Genomic DNA, 19,737 nt, shown 5'->3' with positions numbered 1-19,737 from the left:
CTCGTACCGTGGTATGTGGTCTCTTATGAACTCATTCATATGCTTGCAAGACATTAGACGACATTCCACCGAGAGGGCCCGGAGTATATCTATCCGTCATCGGGATGGACAAATCCCACTATTGATCCATATGCCTCAACTCATACTTTCCGGATACTTAATCCCACCTTTATAGCCACCCATTTACGCAGTGGTGTTTGGTGTAATCAAAGTACCTTTCCGGTATAAGTGATTTACATGATCTCATGGTCATAAGGACTAGGTAACTATGTATCGAAAGCTTATAGCAAATAACTTAATGACGAGATCTTATGCTACGCTTAATTGGGTGTGTCCATTACATCATTCATATAATGATATAACCTTGTTATTAATAACATCCAATGTTCATGATTATGAAACTAATCATCCATTAATCAACAAGCTAGTTTAAGAGGCATACTAGGGACTTCTTGTTGTCTACATATCACACATGTACTAATGTTTCGGTTAATACAATTCTAGCATGATATATAAACATTTATCATAAACATAAAGATATAAATAATAACCACTTTATTATTGCCTCTAGGGCATATCTCCTTCAGGTGTTCCATAGATTAGATCTATTGGTTTTATTCGTCTTGCGGTAGGAAAATTTTTGTTTTCTATGCTACGAACCCCATCAGATCTAACCTTATCCCCCTCTCTATATGGCAAGCTCTCGCATGCAACGAACTCACGTCCACGGTTGCCGTTCTCGTCCGTCTTACAGATCGACCGCTTCAGAGGCTCCTGGCGTGGGCAGTCAGGGCATCTTGTCAAAGGCACGGGTCCATACCGCGGCCATGAAGAACGGGAGGTCGAAGAGAAACTAGACATCACCCGCGTGCCGGAGAAGGGCTGCCGCTGGCGGAGAAGAAGAACAATGGGGCGCGGAGAAAGAAATGGGAAGCAATGGCACGGGCACGGGCGCGGGGCTAGCTCGGGCTCCCATTTTGCAACGGTCACCTAGGTAAGCTGTGGGTCCGACGCGCTCACGTGGACAAGTTTTGGGTCCCACGATGATCTGGATAAGTGGAGACGTGTCCACTGCGGGGCACCAACAGCGGCCCCACTTGCCAGCACCAACCAACGTCAACTAAACGGGATTCCTTCCGTCCGAGCTCTCTCTGCGGGTTATAGACAAGAAGTTGGGGAAAACTGAGGAAAAACTAAGGAGCTGGGGAAAACTGAGTACAACTAAGGACCCGAGGGCACGAAAATAGAAATCCCTAAAAAGAAAGCATCCAAGAGAGGGAACAGCCGCCGGGTGCGTCGATGACTTCATGGCCACCACGGGCCAACGGTTTCCCCGGCTCCCGAAAACCCCACAACCATCCACCTAGTGAAATCGCACAGATCAATCCGGGGGACAAGAGTTTCATCAGTCAGGGACGAAGATCTCCCTAGATCTAACGCCAAGGGTCGACGAAGAACCCTGCACACCGCACCCAAGGCTCGCCGCCACCCCGCCGCCCGCTCGGCTGGGGACACGGGCCAACACTCGCGGCCACCGTCACCGCGAAGAAGACGGCGCCACCACCACCATCTCGAGCCGCTGCTCCGTCGTCCAGGGGCCCCACCAAGAACACTATCATCAGCACCTCCACTACCGAAGGCTGCCACCGACAAGACGCCATATCCAGAGAGCCACCGGCCACCACAAATGGAGGAGCGGCCGCTGGAGTCGTCGACCTGGGAGAAGCGCATCTGGTAAAGAGGGCACCGTCGGGAAGCATCATCAGCCCCGGCAAGCCTATCACGGTAACCTTCCTACCATGTGGTCGTGCAGGGAGCGTGGAGGGCAGCCAGGGGTCAGATCTCCGTCGCCCCCTTCACCGGTGCCTCAGCCTTCGGCCGGCAACGCCTCTGGGGGCGATGAGGAGGAAGAGAGGGGAGGGAGGACGGGCGGTGGCAGGCTAGGGTTCGCCTTCTTGGTTTCCCAAAGAAGGGACGCGAGAGGAGTGGAACATTCTAGTGTATGATTTGAAGAGAGAGTTACAGGTTTTTCTTACCACGGTTTTTTCTTAAGATGCTTGCAAATTTTAATTCTTGCTAGCTCTCATTACAAGATTTTGATTCCAATTTTCATAATAAACTATCCGGTTTGTACTAGTTAAATGGGAGATAATTTTCTAGTGACTTATTAGGTACTAGAGGTTCCGTGAAGATAATTTTCAAGGGGGTAGATAAAACCCTACATTCATCCATCTCCTTCAAATCCTCAATTCCCAATCTAATAGGCAGGGGTAGAATATTAGGGATTAAGAAAATGAGAGAGTTGGTCGTCCTCCGGGGATCACATGCCCCGATCCCCTGGGTAAGCTGACAATCCTTTTTTTAGGAAGAAAAATCCATAGAAAAAGAACGAGAACCCGCTCCTCCCGTGAGCCACAACCAACACTACAGCCATCACGGGCTTCGACGGAGTGCTTGTATCTAGCATCATCGGAGAACCCCATCGCAGGTGCCGCCGGAAAACCTCGTCAAGGGCGTGGCCAGAGAACTCATCATGAGCTCCGCCGGAGATTCCCGCAGCGATCGTTTTCGAAGAATCTCCCGTCGCCGGAAAACTGATGCATCATCTTCTTCCCACATCTCCTCCACTGGCCATGGCGATCGTCGGTGAAGCAGCAACACCTTTGGCCCTTTGTAGCACCAATGCACCACTCCGGTAGCATCGCCTCCATGCGACCTTCCATGGGTAGCAACATCTGCACCGGATATCACCAAGCTGAACCACGACATCTTCACGAAACATGACGTCTAGTTGTATGACTACACCAACATCTTCATCGAGTTCTACGCCATCAACAAAAATCCTCGCCAAGGTCTACATCATGTGGTCTTCAACAACAAAACCGTTACCACCGACAACAAAAAAAAAACCCGCCGCCACCGCAGATCCGCTGCCGCTGCACAATGAAAACCAAAAACCTTCCACCACCATAGATCCGCTGTCGCTACTGCACAATGACACAAATACCCATTGTTGCCGCCGCGGTACGACACAAAAACCTGCCGCCACATACTGACACAAAAACCCACCACCGCTGCACAACGACACAAAAACCCGCCTCCGCCGCGCTACGACACAAAAACCTGCCGCTGCCGCACAAAACCTAAAACCCTACGACGCAAATTGCGCATTTTTTTGTGCATCCGAATCTTGCGTCTAGAGTAGCCATGACAAGCACGACCATGGCTACATCACACTCGGTTACCTCAACATCAACATAAAAATTACGTCTTCAACTCAAAAACTCCGGTCAATGGCATTTGCATTATCACTTGCGTCCACAACACTCCCGCTGTGACAGTTGGATGGAAGAGAAGAAACTAGAAGGGGCGATGATGATGACAAGGTGGAGAACAGAAGGAACCAGTCGCAAGCGTCAGGAGAAATGTTAGAATACATGTACCACTTAGATTAGACTAGGATTAGGGGAAATGCACTTTGGCTCATAGGAGCATTTGCTCTCATTGTGTGAATCCATATTTTGAAGTGTCAAAAAATTCTAAACTAAATTTTTACATGTACATCTAGACATTTTATGTTGGTACATAAATTTTCAAAAAAATAAAAATATTCATGTGGCTCCTGTAAAAAAGACAAATTTTGATGATGTAACACGACTACGTACAGCACAATTTCTTGTCTTTTTTGTACACATCACACAAAATGTTGTTTTTCCACGAAAACTTATGTACGAACATAGAATATCACGATGTACACCAAAAAATTTATGTCAAATTTTTTTGACATTTTTAAAATTAATTTTTAATTATTTTGTATAATGAGAGCATTTACTCCTATGAGCCAAAACGCCACCTCCCTAGGATTAGATCTTTCTTTAGTACAAGTCTTCTTCCCTCATTTTATTTCTGTATATACTTATGAGCAGTGCTGGATGAGTGTGACATCGAATGAAGGATGGGCCGGCAAGACTGGACCAATTGATGTTAGTGGACCGAATTTGACCAAACCTAGTGGGAAAACTGAGAGATAAGGGCAGGCCATGACAACGTATGCCCTCTATTACGCGTGGCTGCTGCCCATGAGGGTTATGTCAATACAACAACAAAAATTAAGGTTCAATATTTTCTATACCCTGCCACATGGCCACAGTAGCAAATTAGTTTCTATGGTGATCGATTAGTGTTAATCAATTAGTTTTAACCAATCTACCAATGTTCATGTTATCGCTTCTTGAGATCCTAGTAGGCGTGAGAAAACATTTAGATTTTTACCGTTCAAGTTTCTTTGGCAAACTGATGATACAAACAAGAAATATAGGCTTACAAAATGACCTAAAGACGAAGGAGGTTTAGGTATTAAGGTGCTTGAACTGAAAAATAAATGTTTGCTAATTAAATGGTTGTTTAAACTTCTCACTGAGGAGGAAATGTGGCAACAACTTCTTTACAATAAATATCTTAAAATTGTTTAAAAAAATATCTGAAAAACCAAATGTTAGCACTAGTTGAGGTTAAAACTACTGATTCTCCGTTTTAGAAGGGCCTGATGAGGGTTAAAAATATTTTTTTCTAGGGGTTTTTTAAAAGCGGGGAATGGGATTTCTGTACGTTTTTTGGGAGGACATTTGGTTAGGTGATACTTCCTTAGCACAATAATATCCGTCTTTATACAACATTGTGCAGCAAAAAAATGTTTTGATTGCTACTGTGTTAGCACAAAGGTCACTCAATATTAATTTTAGGCGGGCTTTTAACGAACACAAGTGGAATCTATGGCTTAATATTTGCCAATGACTCATGCAGGTTCAGTTGTCAAACAATCCGGACAAATTCATATGGAAACTTACATATTCGGGTATATTTACGGTGAAGTCAATGTATCTAGATTTAATGCATGGTTATACTACTTTCTTACGCAAATATTTGTGGAAGCTAAAGATTCCTCTCAAAATAAAAATCTTCATGTGGTTTCTTAACAACAAAGTATTGCTCACAAAAGACAACCTGGCCAAGTGAAATTGGAATGGCTGCCAAAAGTGTTGTTTCTGTAATGAACCAGAGATTATACAGCACTTGTTCTTAGCATGTCCTTTTGCTAAAATTGTATGGCGAATGATTTACTTTATTTATGATATACCCCCGCCTGCTAATATTACCAATATGTTTGGTAACTGGTTTAATAGAGTAAACAAAGTTGACAAAGCTAGGATACGGATTGGAGTATCAGCTGTATGTTGATCAATTTGGACAAGTCGGAATGATATTATTTTTAATAAATAAAAGGGAACTAATTTTTTGCAGATTATCCGACAAGCGGCGTATTGGATTCAGCAATAGGCTTTCCTTCTCCTGGAGGGATTAGCGGGAGATTATGGCTACTGGATGCAACCGTCTATTAACGGTTACTCAGGACTTCTATTTCCAGGCTACTAGGTAGCGGCACACTATTAGGCTACAAAATGGATAACTTTATGTTGTTACCCATTTTTCGATGGTTGATACTGGTCTCAATCCTCCTGGTCCATGATGTAAACTTTTGTAATATCTTAAATTTTGCAATAAATGAAGAAAGTTGTGTGTATCGTATTGATGCACTGGGCGATGCCCCATTTCGGAAAAAACATGGTCACAGTAAATAATTAATAGATTCATTTATAAGGCAACATTATGTAGTTGTAAAATAAAACGACATTGCGAAACGGACTGCGAATGTACGTATCCAGCCAAACCCAATTGTAAAAGGTGGATATAGTAGCATGGAGCGAACATGAGAGTACCACACTATGACCTGTAGTTTTTGCAAAGTGGAGTAGACGAAGCCTCTGGATGGGAGCCAAGTAGCAACTAATGGGACTGAGAGACATTGGGAACCGATATCGTGCATCTTTGTACATAGCATATCATCGTCTCCTTTGGTTTTGTTGTTAAGTAGCCCCTCGATGGAACTGCTCTGCTGTGTTCTTTGACTTTTGCTCATGTATAACCAGAGCGACAGATCGTGGCAGCCCCAGCATGCAGTTTTTGTTTACTAGGAAGTTTATTTGAGATACTGTCCAGCATCTCTTCTCTCTCTAGTTGGCTCAATGCTTGAATTAAACAAAGGATAGAGAGGTGGATGTCTAGGAATCACCTCTCGAGCACTGGTATCTGCTGGCCCGGAGATCTCCGACCAAAGTTACATCGGCCACGGCCAGTTGGACACAGAAATGCGCTCTCGGCCAGCTGGCTGACCTACATATCAAAGGGGGCTCTAGGCGACGCGGTCGAGGGCGCAGATGACACGGCGGTGCCCGAGGCAGTGCTCGAGGGCGACGCGGGCGGTGTCGGGGGCGAGGCGGCGGCGCCCGAGGCGGGGCTCGAGGGCGCCACGTGTGAGCCCGAGGCAGGGCTCGAGGGCGTCACGGGAGGCGTCGCAGCTGTAGTAGAGGGAGCGCGCGGAGGCGCTGCCGAGCCAGGGACCTCCACCAAGGTAGGGCCGCGACGCCGCGGACTGTCAGTCGCGGGAGGAGAAGTCCTCACCTGTTCCTGTGCAAAGGGAAAACAGTGCTCATCAAAGTACACGTGCCGGGACGTGATGACGCGGTGAGAGACCGGATCATAGCAACGGTAGCCTTTGGTGTTAGCCGGGTAACTGAGAAATACACACGAAATGGAGCGAGGTGCGAGTTTATGAGGGGTGGTGGCAGCGTACTAGGGAAACAGCAACAACCAAAAATGCGGAGACCGTCGTATGAAGGGGGTGAGCCAAACAGGAGGTTATGTGGTGTGTAATTCCAGCGAGGGCGACACGGGCGTAGGTTGACTAGGAGGGTGGCGGTGGAGAGGGCGTCCGGCCAGAACTGAGGGGGCATGTGGGCGTGGAACAAGAGGGTACGGACACAGTCATTAAGGGTGCGTAGGACGCGCTCGGCGCGGCCGTTCTACTGGGAGGTGTATGGGCACGTTAGGCGGAAGATGGTGTCGTGGGTGGAGAGGAGGGTGCGGATGGTGGTGTTGTCGAACTCCTTGCCGTTGTCAGTTTGGAGGGCGAGGATGGGACGACCGAACTGCGTAGACACATAAGAATAAAAGGCGGTGAGTGTTGAGGCGACATCGGATTTCTTACGAAGAGGAAAAGTCCAGACAAAGTGAGAAAAATCATCGAGAATAACAAGATAATAAAGAAAACCAGAATGACTCGGTATAGGGGACGTCCATACATCACTATGAAGTAATTGAAAAGGAAGAGATGCAACTGTGGATGAAGTATTAAAAGGAAGCCGAACATGTTTGCCTAGTCGGCAGGCGTCACATGAGTGAGCCGCCATTTTATTACATGAAAAAGAAAAACCTCTCATTATTTGGCGGAGCGAGGTGGAGCTGGGATGGCCAAGACGAGCATGCCAAAGGTCGACGCCGGCAGAGAGCGCCCGAGGTGCAGCGTGAGTGGAGGGAGACGGCTGAACGGGGTACAGGTCGCCGGGACTCTCACAGTGGTGCAAAACCATCCGGGTACGGGCGTCCTTTACAGAAAAACCAAACTCGTCAAATTCCACAGTTACAGAGTTATCACGAGAAAGAGTTTTGACGGAAACTAGATTCTGAACAAGATGTGGTGAAACTAAGACATTATTAAGAGACAATGGTGTAGAGTTAGAAGGAAAATGAGTGGAGCCAACATGAGAGGTGGGAAGGCCAGCACCGTTACCGACGATGATGCGAGAGGAAGTGGATGTCGGAGATGAAGTGGAAAGGTTACCCGGGTGAGCAGCCATGTGTGCGGAGGCTCCGGTGTCCATGAACCAGTCGCCACCGCCAGAGTAAGCGCCCGGCGAGGGGTCGTACTGAAGGGCGGTGTACAGCGCGGGGTCCCAGTGGGCCGTCGGGGCCTGCGGCATCCTGCCGCCATAGACGGGGGCGTAGAGCGGGCCGGCGGGAGCCTGCGGTGGCGCGGCGATGAAGGCCTGGTGCGTCGGCGGACGGGGGCCGACGGTGCCGGGGACGGGGGCGCGGAACGGGCATGGTGTAGGTGTGCACGACCCCCGTCCAGGGGTTGTGTCCGCCCGCCCACGGCGGAGTGGGGTGCGAGTACCCGGGGCGAGGACCGACGATGCCGGTCCGCCGTTGTTGCCACCGCCGCGGCCACCACCACGGCCACGGCGACGGCCACGGCCACCGCCCCCTCCTCCTTGGTGTTGGTGCGGTTGAGGCGCAGGGTGTGGAGGGGCGGGGGTGGGCGCCGGTGGAGCTCCTCCGCCATGAGGAAGGACGCTGTTGCCGCTAGCCCATAGAGCGGTGTGAACCGCCCGGGTGCGCACACCCTTCAGCCGCCGTTCCTCCAGCCTGAGGTAGTCGACCGCCCGCTCGAACGTAGGGTTGGTCATGAGGGTGAGGTTGGAGGCGGCGTTGCCGAGGTCCTCGTTGAGGCCGGCGGTGAGGGTGGAGAGGAGGAGCTCGTCGCCAATCCGGAACCCAAGGTCCTGGAGCTCGTCGAAGATGGCCTTGAGGCGCAGGCAGTAGGCGTCCAAGGCTTGATCGCCCTGGGGTGTGCCGAAGAATTCCTGCTGCAAAAAGACAACATGTTGGAGCTTGTTATTGGTGAAGAGGCCGTTGATCTTTCCCCACACCGTGCGGGCATCATCGCCCTCCCGAACGACGGTCTTGAAGATGTCCGGCGAGACGGTGAGGAAGAGCCAGCGGATGATGGTGGCGTCGATGGCCAACCAGTCGGAGTCACAGGCGAGGAGGTCGGCGGTGCCGTCGATGTGGTCGTGCAGGTTGTACTCGCGGAAGAGGAGGTAGAAGTACGTCTTCCAGGCGAGGTAGTTGGCGGCGGTGGTGGACAGCTTGACGGGGACATGGTCGGTGATGGCGACGGCGCGGAGCTGGCCGGGGTCGGGGATGGAGGAGTCGGCGAAGGGGTTGGAGCTAGGGGTAGACATGGTGGGGAAGAGGAGGCGGCGCGCGGCTGGAGAGGCGGCGCTGCTAGGGTTTAGGGGTGGGGGGCGGCGCGCGGGCGAGGAGAGGTGGCGCGCGGCTAGGGTTTAGGGGTGGGGAGCGGCGCACGAAGGAAGAGAGGTGGCGCGCGGCTGAGGTAGGATCTAGGAGGTGTCTGATACCATGTAGAGAGAGATGCAATGCTCGATGTATTGATCGGATGCATATGGCGGTACATATATAGGCCACGTCCTCGACTATACAAGGAAGGAGGCGGGCCCAATAGTAAATACAAAGATATGTATCGCTATACAATAACTACAGACGATACACATCCGGATATACAAGATATGAATCTCAACAGCAACGACCCTGTTCTCTTATGATAACATCGGGCTTTTCAATTTTGATGCCTAGGGCTTACCCGGCAGTGCCGAGTTTCGTGTTATTAGGAGCATGTTTGGTAGTTTGGGCTAATTTTGAACGAGAACACGGATTAAAATTGGACTGTTGATTGGTAGCTCTAGCTGCATGGTTTGGACCAAAAAGATCCTTTTATTTATTTGCCTGCATCCAACCCTAGATATGATGGAGATAAAACTACACATATTTGGTACCATCTAGACAAGCGTAATGTCACATATTCTCTACATGGTTGATCTTACTGTACTATCACCTTCCATCACACACAAATCACAGTTAATCAATTCATAAGTTGCACACTTACCAGTTCATGAATTCATCCCTAGCTACTACGAATGTTAGTTCATAACGACATTCCCTAGCTACTATGAATGGCAGTTGACCATCACATGGGAGTTCAATAAAGGGGGGTCACAAGGTAGTTCAACATACAGGGATCAAAGAGGGGTTCGAGAAAGAGGGAATCAAGGGGGTTTTCTTCTTCACTTCTTCACTTGTTCTACTCCTTCTGACATGGTGGTCTGGCCTCCAGCTTCCCACATTGTGTTTGCCCACTAGACCATCTTCTCCTTCCAAGCTTCATTGTCGCTTACCTCCACGCCATGGCCAGTCTCAACTTCATCAAAAGTGACAACATTTTGGAAGAAGTCATACTCGCCCCAACCTAAAATATAGTTGTGAAGAATGCAGCAAACAAGGACCAGATTCACTTGAGTGTCAAAGGTGTGGAAGGGTTTCTGGTCAAGGACCTTAAACATATTCTTGAATGCAGCAAAGGCCCTCTCAATGGTAACTCTATGCCTTGAGTGTCTTAGATTGAACAACGCTTTCGCATTATGCGGTCGGTTCCTTGCACTAAACTCATTAAGGTGGTACCATGTTTTCCCGAAGGAAGGTGGAATACCGGGTAGGCATGCATATCCAACATCTCTGATAGCTCGAAATTTTGCACTATTTTACTGAGATTTTTAAGTATACTATTACTCATATTGTCACTCACTTCATGCTCCAGCTAGATACATCTATGCCTCCGGCAGCTCCGTTTCGTCAAACGGAACAACATTTGTGAAGGCCCGATGGGCATATTCGGCCCCCAGCTTCGTCGGTTCGCAAAATTGACATTCAGCGCCTATATAAAGAGTGGAGGAGGCAAGGAGAGAATCCATCCACACCCTAGGGGCAGAGCCCTCCTACTCCGTCGCCACCACCATCTCCACCAACACAGAAGAGGAGGAGGAGACTAGGATCTTGAAGGGTAATTGCATCAATCTCCATCATCATCATCATCATCAATGTCACCACGTCGATCCCCTTCGTCTACTTGGTTGCAATCCAAACCTTACTGTGGATCTTCACTTATATTCGATTTTATCTTCATATTCAATCCATATAATTGATATGATGTTGATCCCTTCGGGTATGAGTAGTTCCTTTGTTCTTGGGGAGATATGGAGAAACCCTAGTAATATTAGGATGTGAAATAAAGATGTCTTATACCTTTGATCTAGGAATGTGTATTAGTTCTCTCTCTTGATATTATATGTTATGCACCATCTAATATTTGCCTTATGGTCTTGAAAGGGAACTACCCTTTGAAGTGTGCTAAAGTGAACGGCAACAAGTGACATTACCGTATCGGCACTTTAACACATGAAAGAGGGGGATAAGGAGGGACTCACTAAGCTCATATCGATAACCATAGGTAAAATCCTTAATAGCAAGAGTCAATATGTAGCTTGCAGAAGACTAGTCAATATTTTGGGCGCATCTTATTATGGAGCTCTTCCCATACATAGCATAGCAAAGATATAGTTCATTCTAATCATAAGTAATAGAAACACTAGTAGTGGAACCAACATTCCTTGAGAACCTCTCAACCATATCGCAAACACAGTCTCAACATTCTCTTGCTTTAGTTTAATTTGATTATTAACTTTGCTCTTAGTTACTTCAAACTCTTAAATATTTGCCATCTTAGCAACTTATAGTATAGGTTATATCCAAACTACAATTTGGGTGTGAATGTGGCTACACCTAACAACACAGTTGCGAGGTTGTGTTTATTGCTATTTACAAAACTTCTGAGGGTCGAACTTATATAAATAATATTTGATGCTATAAGTACTACAGCAACCGTATTGTTGATAGCAGGAAACCAGTCATCAAATTGGCGATGTTGCCAGGGAGCATAGTGCTTGGTTATTACCTACCCACTCGCACATAGTTTATTTCTATTTGTTGCTATTTACTCCTTTTACTTATTTGAAAAGAACAAAAAATATAAAACCAAAACCTATAAAAACTGTTTCTACTAATCTTGTCTTCCAAGATGTCTATTAGAAAACTTATGCAACTTGCAATGGAGGAGAAGAGATACAATGAATTCCTAAACATGGATGCTCAAGAAGAGGATGACGTGTACAACGAAGAAGAAAACATAACTACTAATGAGACGCACGTATACGACATGTATTATCAAGTAATAGGTTATGCGCACACATTATGTTCTTCTTATCAAATAATATGTCCTCAATGTATGTGTGTCGGGCATTTTTGCTTTCAACGTTCTCATACTTATTATAAAGCCTCGGTGTCTTTCTATAGTAATGATGCAAGTAGAGAGAAGAGACATGAAAGGAGGGGATACTGCATTTGTCGGCTGCATCCATGGGTACCTACATCCATGTGCATTGTCGATTGTAGCTAATCCCTTGATGGCTGGATCAATATCCATCCTCTTGCGTCCCATCCTGGAGCAACGTATCCCGTGATACTCGTTGCGGTAAGGGGGTAAAGATCCAAGGAGGATGGAGGGGATGGAAGAAAGTATTTGGTATGTGCTATGGGGATAGAAGGGGTCTGCAAGTTTCATGATTAATGGAGGAGAGCCAGGAGGTGAGCCAAAGGGGATATGAGCAGCTGGTGCTGGAATGGAAAGATATTATATGCACCGAACAGAAGAAAATAGAACAATAGTAATAACATGCATGGGCAAGCTGTCTGGCATGGAAAATAAGTTAGTGGGTTGACATGGCATGGTGATGAGGTGGATAGGCTGCATGTTTAGAGAAATAGGTTAGTGGGGATAAACTATTTAGTTATATAGGATACGAGCACCAAAACTCTTCATAAGAGAAATTAAAAATCGTCCTAGATTGGAACCACATAAATGCTCCCTGCTAATGGTCATGATAGATAAGTAGCATTCATTTGGTGAGGACTTTTAAAGTACCCTAAACAAACAAAAGCCGTTCATTTCCAGCGATCCAAGGGCTCATGTGCTCTGGTACTCCACTATCAGCCCACAGAGTACTCCAAAACTCAGCCAAAACTGGCGGAGTACCTCCACTAGTTGGGCGAAACAGTAATTCTAACTATTTAGTTACTTTCCTATTGTTTCTTTTCTTTTTCACTGCTCCGATAATGATGGATCAGATCTCAAGAAGAAAAGATAGTGACAGATCAAGCTAAAAGGCAGGGTTGGGTTTGCGTTTCCGGTCATAGATAACATCAAGAACGTAGTCCTGGAGAGTTGATACAAATGGTAGGATTACAATGTGAGAAGTAGCAGGTTTACAACCCGTGGGACATGAATGCAGAATGCTTTGTTACGGCAGGAAACATCAACATTACTTTAGGTACCAGATAGCTTCATGAAACAGAGTTTTAGATCCAATATTGCCTGAACTGAATTGGTCATGTACGCATCTTAAGAACCAGGCTATAGAAACAAAACAAAAGAAAGCTTGTGATCTCGTGGGAACTGAATATTCTTGTTCGATGGGATTCACGCGCCCGATCTAAAGGAGAGGTGGCTCAGCGGAGCTGCTGAAGATTAGGGATATGTGGTGAGTCGTGTGCCCTGAGAGGCGAACATCAGAGGGTGGAGCCGTCCGAGATACGGCGACGGTGGAGGTGGAGGCGTTGCCCATGGGACCATGGGGAAGGAGGAGTTGAGAACGCAGCCACGGCGGCGTCTCCACACGAATACGATCACTTGCAATTGGGAGGAGGCACCGAATTAGATCGTGTATATGATACCCCTTCATTATAATAAATGTCTAAACTACCCTTCTGAACCTAGTTGGTACTCCATCAATACATTGGGGATTACAGGGTACCGTAAAAGCCAAACATCATCGTAGACTTTAAAAAAAAAATAGTGAAATGAACTACACGTCCAGCAAACCATGTTATATATAAATGTTATAAAAGGTGGATAGAGTAGCCTAGAGCAAACAGTACCACCTATATAGTTCTTGCAAATTGGAAGTGACGAAGGAAGAGAGACAAAGAAAGTTGCTTGCCATGGTTCCAAACTGGCCTTTGGGTGGGAGCCCAGTAGCAACTCGTGGGATTGGGAGACGTAGGGAGCTGATCGCATACGTCGATGTACCACTGAACTTATCCTTTGACATTGATGTTCAGAGCTAGGATGAGTAGCCTCAGGATCGACCTGCTCTTCTCTCATCTTCTAATTCCACTTGGTGCTACTTGTTGACATCTCTTGTATGATCAAGAATGAGAGATCACCGCAGCCCTGGCATGCAATTGTTGTTAACTAGGTGGTCTGTTTGAGATGATTATCGCACGTCTTTGATGGCAAGGAGTGGCTTATCTCCCATGTCTTGGAGGATATTGGAGACGCCCACCTCGCGATATATAGCCAGCCTCTAGTGTAGTGTATGCTTTGTCCTGCAGTGTTTCTTTCGCCGCTAGTTTTGCCTCGTCTTTTTGGTGTTTTTTTCGTGCTCCGTTTGTTTGTTCTTTCTGTGGACTAGTAACATGCCCGTGCGTTGCCACGGGAAAACAAAACATGCAGAAAGATGATCTTACTTTATTGGGCATCGCAAGAAAGGTGGACCAACATGTGTTCTTTCTAGTCGTTCTCACACCATGTAAGTCATATTTGCATAATACAATTGGTGTGAATTTAGTTGATTAAGTGTGTATGAGATAGTCACACAGATAATTAAACTAATAGAACTATTTAGCAAAGGCGTTAACATCAAGCAGAAGTATAAAGAGGAAAAGCATATAACATCATCTATGTGAGAAAAGAACGACAAATCACATCAGTGTGCCATATACAACAAGTACATGACGATCGAGCCGTCCCAAACAACTCAAGTCCATACAACAATGTGAAACATAGTTATCGTCTACCGTCACAAGCAACTCCATGCAAACACAAAAACAAAAAAATAGCTATTGCGCCAAGAATGCTTCAACTTTTGAAATCTCTACTATTCTTCTGTCATTGGTTGGAGTATTGTTTGTCTGATCATAAAAGGTCTTTCTTCCACTTTTTGTTTGATCCCAGCAGCCTCGTGCATGTTTTTTCTACCTCCATATGGGTCATCAAACCTTTCTCTACCCCTTCCACTTCTACCAGCAAAATACCCCCTTAAATCATAGACATTCCTCTCACCAGCACCCCTCATGATACTTCGATCATCGGGCCTTAGGGATTACCATGAGTGGTAATTCCTCCTTTCTTCTCTAATTCCAGAGGTTTGCCTAGGTTGATCTGGTTTGCTTGTGCTAGCATCCAACTTCTTGCTCAACCTTTTCTTGCAAACTATGTCACCCTTAGACTTGTGTTTATCGCTATCATCAAGATGTTTGGTTTGATCCTTGTGTCTTCCATAGTATGTCAAACAAAAAACAATCTAAGCAAAGGGATGGAAAGATAAATTAGTGCCAAAAGTAAGAATAACAATAGAAGCTTCGACAGTCTATACTACTACCACATTTTTACATTGATAGTTAAATGCCATGCGCTGCCACGGATCTCAAATTTCTTTAATCGTATTTTTAAAAATATTTATAAAAAATATGTGTATAAAAACGATAACCATCTTCTTATTCTAAAAATAATAATATGCTACTCTATTAAATTTATTTTCTCGCTGCACACAAGAATCCTTTTTTGGTTCTTCTCATACTTATATATGATCTCCCACCATTGTTCAACTCACTCCACCAAGTGTGTGTAAACTATAAGTGCACATATATGTAATGTGTACATCAAATCATGAGCTGTACCTAACAAAGCTGCTGTAAGCCATGTAGACTGGTTCTTTGTGGTTTTCAATTGCTTTTCAGTTTCAGAAAGTATTTCCAATGCATTCATGAGTTTGTCCACATCGACCTCAGCAGCTGAGAAGTTTGCACACAAGGTTAGATGGATACAAATCCAAGTGTGTGTTAAGTATAATTAATGTAGAGGAAGAGCACAAGCACTGACCATGTCGGAGGCCACGGTCTGTCATTCTTGGAGATGGCACGATGCAAGGATCTCTAAGAGCTTCAGGACGTGGTTGTGGTCTACTTGGTGAGCGCCCAGATGCGCAGCTCACTCTTGGCCACGCGGCGAGCACAGGACCGAGCGAATCGGCGGCGTCTCTGTTCCTCTCGTCCGTCACCAACCCATCGAGCACACACCACTATGTAACCCAGTACAAAAAAAATCTCAAAAACCTCATCCAGTTGTTGGGGTATCTACTGTCTGAGTACTTAACAATTGTGACCCAAATACATCTTCCACTCGGCAGCAAGCATACACTATCATGTACTTCAGTCTTCAAGCCTGAAGCAGCATCTATCAAAGTGCCAGACCCTGCATAACCCTGCGTGTAAAACATCGTAAAAGAAAACACAGAGAATAAAGATGCCACAGCAATAAAGAAATTACTAAAACTAATCTTGCCATTTGCCAATTCTCCTTAGTTGCGTCACATACTTGGAGATCTTCTTGATAGCTTCAAACTTGGATATAATTACGCAGGAATTTGTCAACCATCAAAACTCAAAATAAAGTAAAGTATTTCGAGAGTATGGTTCACAAGTTACGTTCAGATAACAGCTTGCTACATCATGCCCGGTTGTTTCATTTTAATGAAAAACAACACCAACCAGACATGACGAAAAGGTAACTGGTGACCAACTACATAACTTATAACCAGCTTTTTAACGAATAAGCTAGCCAGCTAAAAAATTGAAATATGTTCAATAAGGCCATGCTTAGTTCCTAATCAATTAGCTTTGCATACACGTACTTTAGACTGTCTTCGATTGAACTATTGTTACATCCCCTAGCTAATTAATCTGGCAAAATTGACAGCCCTTCCCATCCAGTGAATATGCATAACAGACCTTGGGATCTTCATGTGGGCGTGGCACTCAGAACGACTGCACTGCGGAGGCAACATCGACAACTTGGGCTGGCCGGCTGTCCAACTTCATCATTAGCACTACATATAAGTACAACCAAAGCTTACTAATTTTGAAACACAAAAATGTAGGTAGACGAAGTCTTCTATATATAATTTTGGACCAAGAATTATGAACTCCCTTCAGATATAATTTCAGCAAGAAAGGAGAACTACGAAAACAGAATCAAAACTATATATGCTTAGCTCTTCAAGTGAGCTAGAATCTTTACAATAGCATCTTTATGCAAATCTGAACCAAATGTCTACCATGCCATCATCACAATACATAAGCTGAAAAAAGATTTCATAAAAGGTGCACCTTGCAATTGCGGTGCCTGTGGATCGATAGCCCTGCTCTCTCCCCTTCCTCTCTGCCATCCATGACTGCGTCTGCCGACGACCGCTTGGCGCGCTACGATTGTCATAGGCCATGGATTAATGATACTTCCGTCCGGCCAGTGGCGAATCTAGAGCGGCAATGGAGGGTTGGCTCAAATTATACAGCTTGATCTGAATCACCGGTGCAAGTTATACGATATCGCACTAAACAGAAAGCTGCATTTGGAAACAAATGATATTAGTTGTAAGAAACTTTAATTACCAAATAGTGATCAGAATAACATAAACAATTTAAGGGGTTAATTGTCAATTTGCGATTCCACGTCTACTTCTGATATCTAATATTATTACTCGACATATAACTTAAACGCTAAGGTAGCTAGAAACATATATCCTTACATCTATATTTCTAACAAAACTATGAGGCACAGAGCACAACTTGCTTCATGACAATAAATATACCAGGTGAAAAAGGAATCAAAATTTCCAGTATTACTACTGGAAATTATAAGCTCAGTCCAAGTATTACCAATTCAAATGTCGTCAATACAAAAAACAATTTAAAACCCACAGTGTTACCAATGATGGAAGCGCGTACTAAACCAAGTCAAAGTAGCAGAATGCATTGTCTGATCCTGCATTTCTTACCTCTTTTTTAGGTGCCATTATTTAGATGAAGTGAGGAGAAATCACACTTAAACAATACTTTTGGTTGGCAGAAAGATTCCTGGACTTTGATCTGCTAGATATCTCGTCGGAATGCCGTTTCATCCGAAAGTTATTATTTTGGAAACATCCTGCTTTACACAAGAAAAGAGAGATTAATCAGTTGAAAAACTTTTGACCAATAATTACTACAACCAAGCCAACAAACACATATTTAGCAAAAACGATTCCAAAGTCTGAATAGATGGCTTATTGATTAGTTGTGCATCATGGCACCAGCGTGATCATTACAAATGCACAAAAAATTATCAACCCTGAACTGTGAAAACCACATGTTCAATATTCCCACAACATAGAGGAGACAGAAAACACACAGGAATCGCCCGTTCTCTCCTCACGAAGTCATTAGCAAGCAGCATATGCCCATGAAAAGACACACCACACACACAGGCACATTGCATGACTGAATTGTGAAAACCACATGTTCTATATTCCCACAACATAGAGGAGACAGAAAACACACAGGAATCGCCCGTTCTCTCCTCACGAAGTCATTAGCAAGCAGCATATGCCCATGAAAAGACACACCACACACACAGGCACATTGCATTTTTTTTTGTCATCCACATTGCATGATTAAACTCCCTAATTACAAGTGTAACCTTTTTTTAGGAAGCCACCGGGAAGAATCACCCAAAATTTGGGCATGAAACTTAGATAATCCAAAACACATTACGCACAAAATTCTTAATCCAGTATGAGCACATAATTTAAGACACTGTGAGTGCAGCATCTTGAGGAGCTTGTGATTCATGACTCCTCTAGACGCTTATGCTTCCCGAGACCCACCTCCTAAACAAAAACCCTAATTTCGTCATCAGAAGACTTCTAACCATTATTGAAGACATGTAATCTACAATCAAGTTCTTGGTGATTGTTGATTTCATAGAAGGGTGATAACTACACAGAAAATTGAGTTAAATTAACTTTGGTTTAGTTGAAATAGAATGGAACACATTATATGACCTCTCGAAACAACGACAACATATGTTTTGCTTATTACATACTGCTTTGTAAATAAGATTTTGTCCACAAGATGCGCAAATAAGATAAAGCTAGGCATGCCAAGTCTTCCAAACCCCACTTATGTTAAACTTAAATTTTATACTGCAAGGTTAATTATTCCAAAACCCATTTCATTGCACATGCATGCCAAAGGTGCATCGAGTCCTTCAAAACCTAATCTTCGAAACACTAATCACTGAGTTTCCAAGATTGACATATGCAAGCAAGATTTATTTTTTCTAGAATACAATGCAAGGAAGACAATAATGTGGATAAGTGATACAAATTAAGTCCAAAAGTCTAGAACGGGCGGTGATAAAAACAATCACCTGATGCATTGCAATTTGATCTCCCATATCGTACACATCAGTGGGGTTTGGATTGACAGATGGTGAATAAATAGATCGATAGTGGCCATCATGTGCTTTATAGTATCACTGAATCACGGATATACCATGAACAAAAGCATGGCTATACACCATTATTTAGATGTAATTAAGAATCACGGAGTAGGCGCACTTTATGAGGAAGATGATGGGGGGGGCTGACGAGGGGATGCGGGCAGAGCAGCGCGAGGGCGCCGGCAGCACGGGCTCTGGGAGGCCAACGCTTCAGATCGGGGGCGGTATCGCGAACGGTTCGTTGCGCCGTCGATCTCCATGGCGTGGCTGGCGAGCTCAGAGATTACCACCAGTGGGAGCGCTCCTCCAGAAGTGATATTCTCGCTGCCGCTGCGCGAGGACCTCCGCTGCCGGTCGCCGCCGGCACTCATGTACGGGTCGCCACCGCGTGACTGCGCGATGCTCTCTCCTGTGGGTAGGGTTATCAGGATTGGAGGGCAAAACGATGTGGATTGTGGGCTGATTTCCGAATTACTGAGGGGCTAAACTACAAATTCGGCAGGGACGACGAAACGGACGAAATTACTGGGGAGAATAGGGAACATGTTTAGTCTTTTTAAGTAGTAGAGAAAGATGTTAAAGGGAAGATGGCAATAAAAAAAACTGAACAGCTGTCGTCCAAGGATAGTGACAAGGCACTAAATGTCTAGGGATTTCTATTTTCGTGCCCTCGGTTCCTTAGTTGTGCTCAGTTTTCCCCAGCCCCTTAG

This window comes from Lolium rigidum, chromosome 1, assembly GCF_022539505.1.
Source record: "Lolium rigidum isolate FL_2022 chromosome 1, APGP_CSIRO_Lrig_0.1, whole genome shotgun sequence".
In the NCBI taxonomy this organism is placed as follows: domain Eukaryota; kingdom Viridiplantae; phylum Streptophyta; class Magnoliopsida; order Poales; family Poaceae; genus Lolium; species Lolium rigidum.
This window is presented reverse-complemented; position numbering follows the sequence as displayed.